This window comes from Athene cunicularia, assembly GCF_003259725.1.
Source record: "Athene cunicularia isolate RWA chromosome 15 unlocalized genomic scaffold, athCun1 chr15_part1, whole genome shotgun sequence".
NCBI classification, from domain to species: domain Eukaryota; kingdom Metazoa; phylum Chordata; class Aves; order Strigiformes; family Strigidae; genus Athene; species Athene cunicularia.
The window spans coordinates 4204234-4215454 of NW_020799121.1; the positions used below are offsets into that span (position 1 = coordinate 4204234).

The following is an 11221-nucleotide window of genomic DNA, read 5'->3' on the forward strand; positions in this document are numbered from 1 at the left end:
GAGCCCAATAACCATCAGACAAGCCCATAGAGATAAGTCAGGTCTGAGGCCAAGCCAGAAAGTCAAGTCAGCAAGTCAGGGTTAGGATCAGCAGGGTCCACAGGCGGGCAGACACCCACCCCAGATGAGGACCGAGGACAAGGGCAGCTCTGTGCCGTGACTCTCAAGGGAAGCAGGGAGACCTCAGCAGGCTTCTCAGCTCTTCAGCACACAGCACTCTGATCCCAGGTTACACTCCACCATATCAGGGCAGACCTTGAACACAGGCAGCCAAACCTGCAGGACAGGGGGAAGAGGTTGCAGAGTCAGCTGGTACACCCAGGGCCCTGACAACAAGCTGCCCAGCACACTCTGTAGAACATAAAAATTACTTGAAGTGCTGACAAAAGAACCTGGGTACAAACGTGCCATGGGGTTGGCAGTGTGAAAGATTGACAATCTGTACTTCAGCTGTTTCAGGGCCTGGTCAGGAATGACCTTTGCAGGGTGCTGTATGTGTGCTTTTGTCTTGCCAGTCTGTTGGGAAACACTTCTTTCTAAGCCAGAGTAAATTTAAAACTGCCACTGGTATGTAATGACAAAGCCCCCCCCCCCCCATTTTTTCACATATAACTTAAAACAGAAAAACACAAATGTAAACTAATCCTAGCTTCCCATAAAAAAAAAAAATCCATGCACACTACATACTACTCTGTGACATTTCAACTTCTCTGTTCTTTGGTCAAGCTATGTTCCAAAAGAAGAAATCAGATAAAACATACTAAAATCTCATTTCCTACCTACTCACTGGTGACAGTTGCCATAGTCCTGCATCGGCTAAACCTCACAGGTACGTGTGCCAGTCCAAATTCCCAACCCTGCCTGAATAAGGAGGTAAAACATTCTGAGGTGACAAAGCTCAAGTGACAGGTAAGAACTATCTTCAAAAAAGCAGCTTCTCAAATCAACAGGGGGGAAGACTAACCCTTTGGAAAAGGGTGACCATGATTATCTTACTGAGTTACAACAGGAAAAAATCAGACACAGAGGAGAAGGGAAAATGTGAGGTGAGCATCCCAGTAATGTTCCCAGCTGGGCTGACACTGATACACCGCTTAGATAAAGCTAGTTTGCCCTACAAAGGCTGCATGGCTACAGCAGGGAGCAATGGTCTATTGGAAAAATAACATCTTTTATCAATACTGATAGAAAAAATCCAGATTATGTAAACTGTTTTGGAAAAAAGTCACATTTACAATATGGACCTGTAATTTTTCTGAGATGCCAGGGATATATTATGTCTCCTTCTGTATAGAGTACTGAATATATACAGGACTGTTACTAAATGTGGTTCTGCCAAGCAATTGTATTCCCATACTTTATATTTCCAGTGTGAAAACTCTAATGAAACACTTTAAACCAAAGCTGTTTCCTTGGAGCTGCTCTGACCTTCTTTTCCTCCCCTCTCAGCCAAATCTCCCTGCCAGGATGAATTCAGTCCTAATGTCTGCTCCTCCCACCAGGCTTTTGGATATGTGACAATATTCTAGTCACTGGGAGCTGTGCCTGCTGGTGTCCATTGTCTTGTGTCCAGTTTGGGAGAGGGCTTTTAACAAAAAGCCCAGAATGAAATTTATGAAGAGTCCAACAATTTACAGGAATGGCCAACTATTTAGCAAGTTTCTGCACACATCTACCAGCAACTTGTGAGTTCCTGGCAATTAATTCACACGGCTCCAGCACAGGAATGGTTCAAGGTCCAAGAAGAGCTTTTGAAAGTTAAAAAAAAAATTGAAATGAGGGACCAATCTCAAAATACTGCAATATTGTGCATCAGCTAGAGCTGTGGTAAGATACTGGGGGAAGTATAGGGGGACTGCCTACCAACCTGCCACGCAGAGCCTGTTACAGTCCCTAAAAGAGCCCTGACAGGCACAAAAAGGGGATGTACACTGACCAGCGAGGAGCTGCTGGCTGTGCTCTGTGGAACACATCTGCTCCAACAGTTCAGTAACAGGCACAGCATGGACGTGCAGTCTGATCACAGCCACTGCTGAGTACAGCCAAGCAACTACATCACAACACTGAGGTCCCAGTGCAGTGAAAGGACATAATGCAGGGCCCAAGAAAGGCGCTGCTCGTAGAGATGCTGAGTAGGGTGCATTGTCCAGGTAAGACAGGAGTGGGTCTGGGGGACAGGGGATATAGACCATCAGCCAGGTGCAGCAAAGTGCAGCTGATGCAAGGCCCTGGATAACCCAACAGTGATGCTCACGGTATGGTGCGGTACTACCAGAAGGAAAGCAAGTTATATGCCTTATTCACAATCCATTGTAACATATGGGGACATAATATGCTCCTATCCCATAGTGTCATCTGTGTCTCAGTTTGTATGATGTCATCCATGCTGCCTGCCCTATATAGTTTAGGTACTTGAACAAATACACACCTTGGTAGAAAGTAAAACTGCTTTCTCTGTTAACATCTCCTGTAATCACACTGCAAACAGGATGTAAAAACCTTTGTAGATATCTATCCAATTCCCACATTAAATCAGTACATTACTTGACAAATGCTCTCATTTAAAGACCAATTACCTGCTAGGAATTCACAACTAAGCTTGAGCCCTTTGTCTACAAACTCTTAACTTCTCTTCCCCAGCCCCCTGCCCCCCCTTCGACCAGTGTTCTGCAATTTGCCAGCCTCCTTTATGTCTCAGTTATGTCTGCACAATGTGAGGCAGGCAGACCCATGTGCCCACAAACAGAAAAGCTCCTCCAGCTCACAATAACTCAGCAGGCTTCTGTGATTTTCAGAGACTGCATTACTGTGTGCCCATGTCTGCTGTCAAATTACTGTCTGGACACAGGCTCCATGGCTAACCTCAGCCTTACCCCAAACATGAAACTGTCCCCAAGCCCTCAGAAACATTCATCTTCTCTTGCAGCTCTTCTTACACAAAGTGGTATAAACCTGGCTGATGCTTCTAGGAAATAAAGAGCACGCTTACCCCTCCAAAGACATGTTACAATTTTACGTCCTTTTTCTGCAGCCTACTGAGAGTGGCTGTGCTCCATATCATGCATTTAAAACACATCAAAACAGTTTTGAAGGGTGGACAGTCCTCCTGAGCTTTCTAAAGGAAAATGGACATAAAAGCCATAAAAACAATCCTTCACACATAGCAGAGGTTGAAAAAGTCTAAACCTAAGTTCATTTTCCTCTTTAGAGCAAGTTCTGGCAGTCCCAGGACTGTTCCAACTTCTAGCTATTTGTCATAGCTGTAACGTAACAGCCATGAGGAAAAACCCTGAGCACAGTTACTTCAAGCTTAGCTGCCTTCCCCTTAAAACCCCCACCCCGCCCTACTTCATCTGAGGCTGTGAAAAGACAAAAATAATAGGAAGCTGTTTGTAGAACTCCTACAAGGGAAACAGTTATTTCCATGTCCTGCGTTATTTTAAATGTGTCCATAAGGAAGATGGCATGCACGGTTCACACACAAACCTGTAATTGAGGCAACATTTTCTCAAGTCATAGATATTATTGACTGTAATTGCTGTTGTCTGTTTCGACCTTCTCCTCGAGGTGTCTCCACCTCCCATTACAATGTCACAGCAAAAGAAGTTCCCTGGTGGTCTGCAAAGAAGCAAAAGAGCAAATAGCAAGACAGAACTGACTTTTTAATATAAAATTTATTCTCAATAAACAATTCAGAGAAAGTAACATTGTTACATAAAAAGTAGACAAAAAGATATTTCATTGACAGTGCTACTAACAGGTACATTTTGCTTATTTAAAGTACTCTGTACCCCAAATCCTCAAAATATTTTAGAAAAAGGAATACACTACCTTCTTCGGTGTTTTACAGAAAAAGTGAGGTATAAGGCATTCATAGGGTTTTGCCAACTGACAATTTACTACCAGAATGAAGAATAGAATCCAGGCTTCTTAATCCCTGTTACTCAGTTATGTGCATTATTTTAAAGCAGTCCTTGGATTTACTCATTTCAGTGTAGGCTGGGTAAAAAGGAGCACTAAAGCAGAAACAAACATGTGTTCTACATCTTAAAACAAGATTTTCCTCGTGGAATGGCAATAAGGATACCCTGCAGCCTTACGTTTTCTATGCAGCCATAAAGCCTTCATCCTCTTGACTGTGCTGGTAGCCAGGATAACCCCCAATCCATATTCTATACCCAGTGCATGCTGCAGGAGGCAAAGATAACAAAGGCTGTGACAGAACTCCATCAGGGAAGTCCTTTTGGGCCCCATTTCCATCAGCTCATAAAAGGAACAGCCTGGACCCACATGCTGGGCTCTGCTAAGGCTGCTCCAGGCTGCAGCTCTTCATTTGCAAAAGAAATGACCCATTCATTTCTCTCTGACCTCTGCAGACACTTCAGACTGCTGACCTCATCTGCCAATGGCCCCCACCACTACTGCAAGGTTCCTCAAACAGGTGCTCCAGGACTAAAACCTCTGCCTTCCCAGGCAAGCTGAGATAAAGTAACTTCAAGAATCCTGTACCGGGACTCCTGGGGGACTCTTTGTGTGCAGCTTGGGAATGTTCAGCCCTAAAAGCATTTATTTCCTATCTAGAAAAGCAGAGGCCATATGAAAAGGAGGTACAGATGAGAGGATGTAAATTTAACTGAGTCAACTGAAGTTAAAAAAGAGACTTGCTTGTGTGTGCACGTGCACTTGACAGCACAGATCTCTTCCCTGCAACTACTGACAGCTGCACTTTGCAGCTGCACTGTTTTAGTGTGTGGTTGTACAAGCAGGTCCTGTGGTTCCTGTAGGGAACAGAGTGGCTTGTGCGCAGGGTGCTCGTCTCTGCAGTAATGTCCAGACAGGAAAGAGGACGGTGCTCCCAGCAGTGGAATCCATGAGCTTGCATTGCATTCCAGAAAAAAGACACATCCCTTCAGACATGCTCATCACCCACATATACCCTGGCATTCACAGCCTCATTACCAGCAGTATCACAATCCATATTGACTTTTGTTCTTAACAGCCCCATTCCAGAGAGAAGGTTACACTGTTTCACAGCTAAGGTCTCAAAGGTGGCCGGACTGGGAATTCAGTGCTAGTTTTAAATCCTAGTTCAGAGTTCTGCTCACTGGATTAATCTCTAGACAATAACATTTTTCTACTTGGCAGAGAGATGGGAACTTTCAGGTCTCAAAGAATACTGAGGTCCTCAGATGGAGTCACACATATACACAGCACAGATTAACATTTTTTTGTCATTAGAAGTGGCATAAAAATAAAGCGAACTAGGTCAGTTCTTCCACTGGTCTCCAAAGAACACCCAATTATCAGAATGAACATAACCATCTTTGATAAGTAAGCCAGTTTGGAAGCTGAACTGTTTGTTCCAAGTGCCACATAGACACCAGCTCTTACTACTGGCAGAAGAGGCCTGTGAATCAGAGCCCGAAGTCTGATGCAAGAGAAACTTGGGCATCTCAAGCTGCTTTCCACTGCAGAGAACAACCCTGTTAGTTTGAGAAAGTCCCCTGCCTGCTTTCTCTCTGAGTAATTAAGAGTGAAATCCTCCTCTCAGTGACCCCAATGCTCTCAGCCTAGGCTGATTTACACATGAAAGGAACCCTCTGAGGGGCTTTCTCCCTTTCACATTCACAACCAGGCAGGACCTATAAATAAAACCTTTCTGAAAACAGGAGCTTTCAAAAAGGTCTGTGTATGTGCACAAATGTATATGAGAGAAAGGGAATGGATGTGTGCACTTGAGAATGCGTGTGTGTTTGCATGCATATGTGAAGAGTGGGTGAGAAGAATGTGCATTCATACACCAGCCCGCATGCAAACAAGTGTAGTCAGAAAAACATCTACATGGACTGTGCACAGGTAGTGGGAGCACTTACAGGAGTGACAGGACATGTCCAGGCTGGTTTCCAGCTAGCAGTTTCAGGGGACATTCACCCAAGTCAGCTGAGTCACTCTAGAGTTACAAATGAAAAAAAAAAAGAGAGATTTAGATGCAATTGTGAATATGAGATGTGATATTGTGATGCAATTTCCCTCTACAAAGCAGTAAAGTACCTGCAGAACAAAACACTACGGTTTTATGTTGCTTTGGATATAACATGGGAGGTAACAGAGAATCAGGTCTCATGGCATGTGTTCCTATGGCTTTGACCGAAGGTGAGATTTCTGACAGACTGCATCTTCTCAGCTGCCCAGGAGAGAGAAGTGTATTTTCCAGAGCTGCCATTGTTCAAAAGTAATTTTTAGCTTGCTGGAACACAAAACCCCTCAAAGTTTTAAAAATAAACAATGGAACTGATGCCATGAAAATGAAAGTCAGAAGATCAGAAAGGTTATGACTGCCTTCACAGTAGCTTACAAACACAACAATGCCTAGATATGAATCTGTACTTTCTCTCCCCCGCTGCCCTGTTCACCCGTGTGTCTATGCAGTCAGGGTACTTCCCCTTCCATGAGGCCTAAGAAGGACCCTACACAGCTTCCAGGAAACTGGCAGTTAGTGTGACCCTGCCCTAATATAAAACAGGTGACAGAGCTGAGCCAAGCCAGGACAGACTGCAGGCTTTCATAAAGCAGGTACTGGTCTGTGAGTTTTTGCCCCATAAGAGGAGGCTTTTTAAGACCTGGCTACAACGTGATAATTTGAGAACTGCAAACTATTTTACTCCACTACTCCTGACCAGCTGAGCTATTTGCCTACTGAAACTGCATCTGTGCTCTATGCTAATGCCAGCAGCCAGGCGATAGTGTGTGAGCACCACTGGAGCTGCTCCACCGCTGGGTGCCAGGCAGGAGGGGTGCTGCACTCTGCACCGTCCTGACTTCATCACTGCTAATCGCAGCTCTTAGATCTCTCCCCTACCCAATTCTTATGCAAACATTTAGAAGAAGCAGGCAGAGAAAGGCACAAAGCAGGAGACATAAGGAGCGCAAAGCCTCACAGAAGTGCACAAAGCACAAAATGTTTCTTCTGCCAGTTCAAAAAACTCTTCCCAGCCCCTTGCACTAGGCAGGAGTGCGTGAGCAGGGATGCAGAGCTCCCCTCCTACTGAGCTCGCAGCTAAAGCCCTCCCCCAGTTCCCAGGGTCTTCAAATGAAGATTTGCATAGTACTTCCAGATCATTCCCGAGAGAAGGGACAATGGCTCTCTCAACGCCCTCTTCCCCCCTCCCTCCTTCACTTACAAAGCTGATAAAGCCCTGGTGAAAAGGGGAACAAAGGATTTACAGATGGCAGAATATTGATTTCTGCAGTTCCAGGACTACAGGGAGAAGATGAAGAACCCCCCAGAAACTCTGTGAAGTTTGAGACACAGACGCTATCTCCGCAGCACGGACTCCGCGACAGTATCTGAGAGAGGAAACATTGCTATTTGAGAGGGATAAGCACGTCCCTGAAAACTTAAAAATGCACAGTGATGAGATTACAGTCTGAAATCCCAGTGAGCACGTTTGTTGTTCCCAAACCTCCTAAACGGAGAGGCACTTCCAGTGAAAGCAGTTTGCCACCAGGCGGGCCAGTCCGGCATTGCTTCGAGAGCCCTTGGCCCCAGCTGACAGTATCGAAGGCTTTTATAAATTGCATCTCATCAGTGACTCATGCTGTTATCTGTGTCCTCTTCTCTCCACTAGCCACCACTGCAGCTAGGAAAAAATAAGAAAAAGAAAGGTGAAAGACGATGCTTTGGAAAGCAGCCTTTGATTCTGAATTACAATGGAATCTCCTGGTCTCAAAAGTCACTCACTTTTAGGGCTGTTATCTGAAGGCTAAAACTTCCTGCCTCCACAAGTGCTTAGTACATATAAACCCAAGCTTAGTTTTGTGCTACAAACATTCTTTTTCAGCTTAACAAGTCAACTCCACCTCTATTGAACACCAGTTTACTGTAGTTTTTCAAATTTTGGTAAACTGAACAGTGACATGATCCAAAGTTTTCTGATCAGGTGCTGCACGTCACTGCTGCAAACCCAACGGGAGATGTTTACTGTGCAGCCAAGCCAGATTACAGAGTTCTGGCCTGACCTCCACCTGTCCCACCACAACACTGAAAACAGCTTTCTCAAAGTGACTGGCTACCAAGACTTTTTTTCTTTCTTCTTTTTCAGAGCTAATTTTGTAGCATTTCTGCACTCAGAAGGCCCCCAGGGTGCTGGATCTTTCGGAAAAAAATGTGTTGAAACATCCTCAAAACATTGCCTTTATGACCTGATTTTTTACGGTGATAAACAAGTCTCTAAATCAAGCTATAGGCCCTCAAATAGGTCAGCTTTGTAAAAACCTCACATGAAGTCCTTTCTGTAAGGCAGTAGTGCATAGCAATGGGCACAGGAAGGGGTTCCCATGGCACAGGTCAATAACCCAGACAGAGCTACTGAGCCAGTGGCAGAGCTGACAGTTCATTCACTGCTACTTTCCCCACACCTTTGTAAAATCACATGCTGCCAGGATGACTGCAATCATCACAGTCATAATAACCATTACACATTGCACAGTTAAATATATTTCATACATCAAAATGTTCTTCACAATGCTCCTTTTAAAATATCTAGGTTTCTTCAAATACCTGCCTGTCTTCCCTCAGCTGGAATATTTTTTTCACATGCAATCTTCTGTCTTCTAGCAGTTGCTCTGAGTTTACACCAGACTTGCAGACATGAATCAGACTCATTACGCTAAATACAGAGATTAATTGCAACTGTTGGGAAGATAAAGCCTAAGAAAGTTCCATTTTAAATCAGTGTAACTCAGACTGTTAATGAAACTGCCATTATACTCAGGTCCATGACAGACCTGAACCCCAAGTTCAGTTTCTCTCCATGAGCCCCCTGGGGCTCAATGAATGGAAGAAGTTCATGAGGAACTGCCTTTAACCTGGGGCAGCTGTGCTAAGAGTCACCACTACTATGTGCTGCTGTCTGTGAGCATTTTCTTCTCTGAAGCATATTTTCAAGACTGTCAGAGGAGCAAAGGCGTCAGGGAGAACTAGGGAGAAGCACACCTTGGCTGATTTCACCTCCTGCTGAACACTTGCATGTTGTCCTTTGAGGCTATCGCAGCAGCACAGTTCACAAATACTTTTTTATTTTAGAGATTACCTTTCTTCATCCTGAACATGTTTGCTTCTTGTTTTGCAGATCCTTTCTTGTTTTCTCTCATTTGTAAACATTAGTGTCTGTTGCCTACTTCGTGCTTTTTGCTACAAACAAGAGTAGTTTTATGTTGTTCCTGCTACAAAAACACAATTTGCTTTAGAATACAGAATTTAATCATGGTTTCATCACTTAAATATTATACAAAATAATTCTTCTATCTTCTGCTACCAAGAAAAGTCACATGTAAATTCCTTTTGAAAACTCAAATATTACACATCTCCTAAGCCTGAATCCAAAGGATGCAGGTGGAAAAAGGCAAAATCTACCTCCAATGTGGACAAGAACTTCATGACATAAATGTTCCCAAGCTCATCCAGCAAAGCAGGTGTGTGTGCACATGGTGAGCTGCAGTGGTTTCAGGTCTGCACTGTACAAAAATGCATCCCATCAGTGAAGATGGAACACTTCTGTAGGTACACACAATGCCACCAGGGAATAACTTCTCCTTTCAGTATGGAAGCAAGACTGTTCTTGATTTATTAAATAATATGAAAACAAATTACTGGAAGAGGTAATTGTGATTTAAAAAAAAATAAACAGAATAACAAACCAAAGTACTTATTAACAGTTTACACTGCAAAGATACAGTAAACAAACAACTGAGAAATATCTTTATGCCAAGGTATGTTTCACAACAGCTTTCCAAGATCCTGGCTATCTCAGCATTCCTATATGCTACACAGTAAATTTGGACACAAGCCCTGCTCCAAATGAAAAAGGGGAAAGAAATCACACTTCCCAGCAGCAAACACAATAACCACGCTGTAACAGCCACACCACATGCTCTGGTCTTGCCAACAGAAAAGCAGTGAGTTTCGTGTGATCAAGGTGAAATGTGAGCCTGTACTACCCCTGGCAAAAGCAGCACCATGCAATAATATAATCCCAAACCAGGACAGAACTCTTGCCCTTTCCTTTAGCTCCTCTTCATCTTTCATAGATGCCTGCTTCATAGGACAGCCAAACCTCCTTCCATGAATGAATATACCTCATTAGGAAGAGCATACAGTTCCTTCATCATCATTTGCTCACAGACCAGACCTTACCACTGTCCCTTCCTGAGAGCCCTGCTTCTCTGCTTTCCCACTGTTTCAGTCTCTATATCCACTAGTCTTATTTCACTGTGGGGTTTTAAGCGTTTGAAAATGTACTTTCCACCCATGTTGTCTTCTAAAGGTCAAACAGCCAACCACCAGGCTCTAGAAAACAATTATAATAAATGAGGATCTAAACATCTGCAAATTAATTACGATGATTACTTTTTTTCTGGAGATCTTGTTTATTCAAGTGATGTTATTTCAGCAGAATCACCCCAGGAATCCACACATTAAAACATATCAGTGGTTACAAAACTGCATTTCATTAAGATCTTTTTACTGTCATGACTGAAAGAGTTTTAATATCCCAGGGATGGGATTGGTCCCTAATGTGAAAAAGTCACATTAACAAATCTAATAGCTCTTCTCTGCTGGTGCATAAACTAAACTTAAATACAGCTGTGCAGTGACTCCACTGCCAGGAAATTCTACACAGGGTACCAGGGCTGTCTTCCAGACCACCTGCACTGAACATAACCCATCTGAAACTCACTCACGAACACCCACAGCAGGAGACATCCCTCCCAACTTTCTCTGTACATGATGCCACAGATCGGAGCGCTTCCTTCTGGAGATCTGTGTGGTCACAGGCCCCAGCCAGCATTGCCCTCCGACAGCCCGTGGAAGCCAGCACACATCACCGCCAGCTGCCGCTGCCACAGCCACAGCCACCGCACTGCACCGCACCCTGTGCCCCGGCCTGACAGCCCCTCCAGGACACCAGGCTCCTTCGCCCCCCCTATGGCCGCCCTAGCCCGGGCCCACCCGAGAAGCCCTTGGCTCCCCTCACGCCTGGGCCGCCCCCACAAGCCTGAGGGTTCCCTGCCACACCGCCCCGCCCGCCCCTCAGCACCAAAATGGCGGCCATTCCCCCTTCAAGGCCACACCGCGGCGCTACGTCACTGCCCGTTCCGCGCCCCTCCCACAGCGCATGCGCAGCGCGGCGGCCTCAGCCCGCGGCCGCTCAAGGTCAGG

The 11221-nt window shown here is 44.7% G+C and overlaps 2 long non-coding RNA genes across 2 annotated transcripts; both read right to left on the reverse strand.

Annotated features, from left to right (window-relative positions):
• Window positions 1–3011: 3011 nt before the first annotated feature.
• LOC113486303 lies at window positions 3012–5955 on the reverse strand. Its single transcript, XR_003399561.1, has 3 exons — window positions 5874–5955; window positions 3487–3618; window positions 3012–3115 (listed from the first exon to the last, which is right to left on the reverse strand). It is a non-coding gene; the product is annotated as an uncharacterized LOC113486303 (long non-coding RNA).
• Window positions 5956–6226: 271 nt separating this feature from the next.
• LOC113486302 lies at window positions 6227–10888 on the reverse strand. The gene is made up of 3 exons (XR_003399560.1): window positions 9416–10888; window positions 8996–9225; window positions 6227–7640 (listed from the first exon to the last, which is right to left on the reverse strand). It is a non-coding gene; the product is annotated as an uncharacterized LOC113486302 (long non-coding RNA).
• Window positions 10889–11221: the final 333 nt, after the last annotated feature.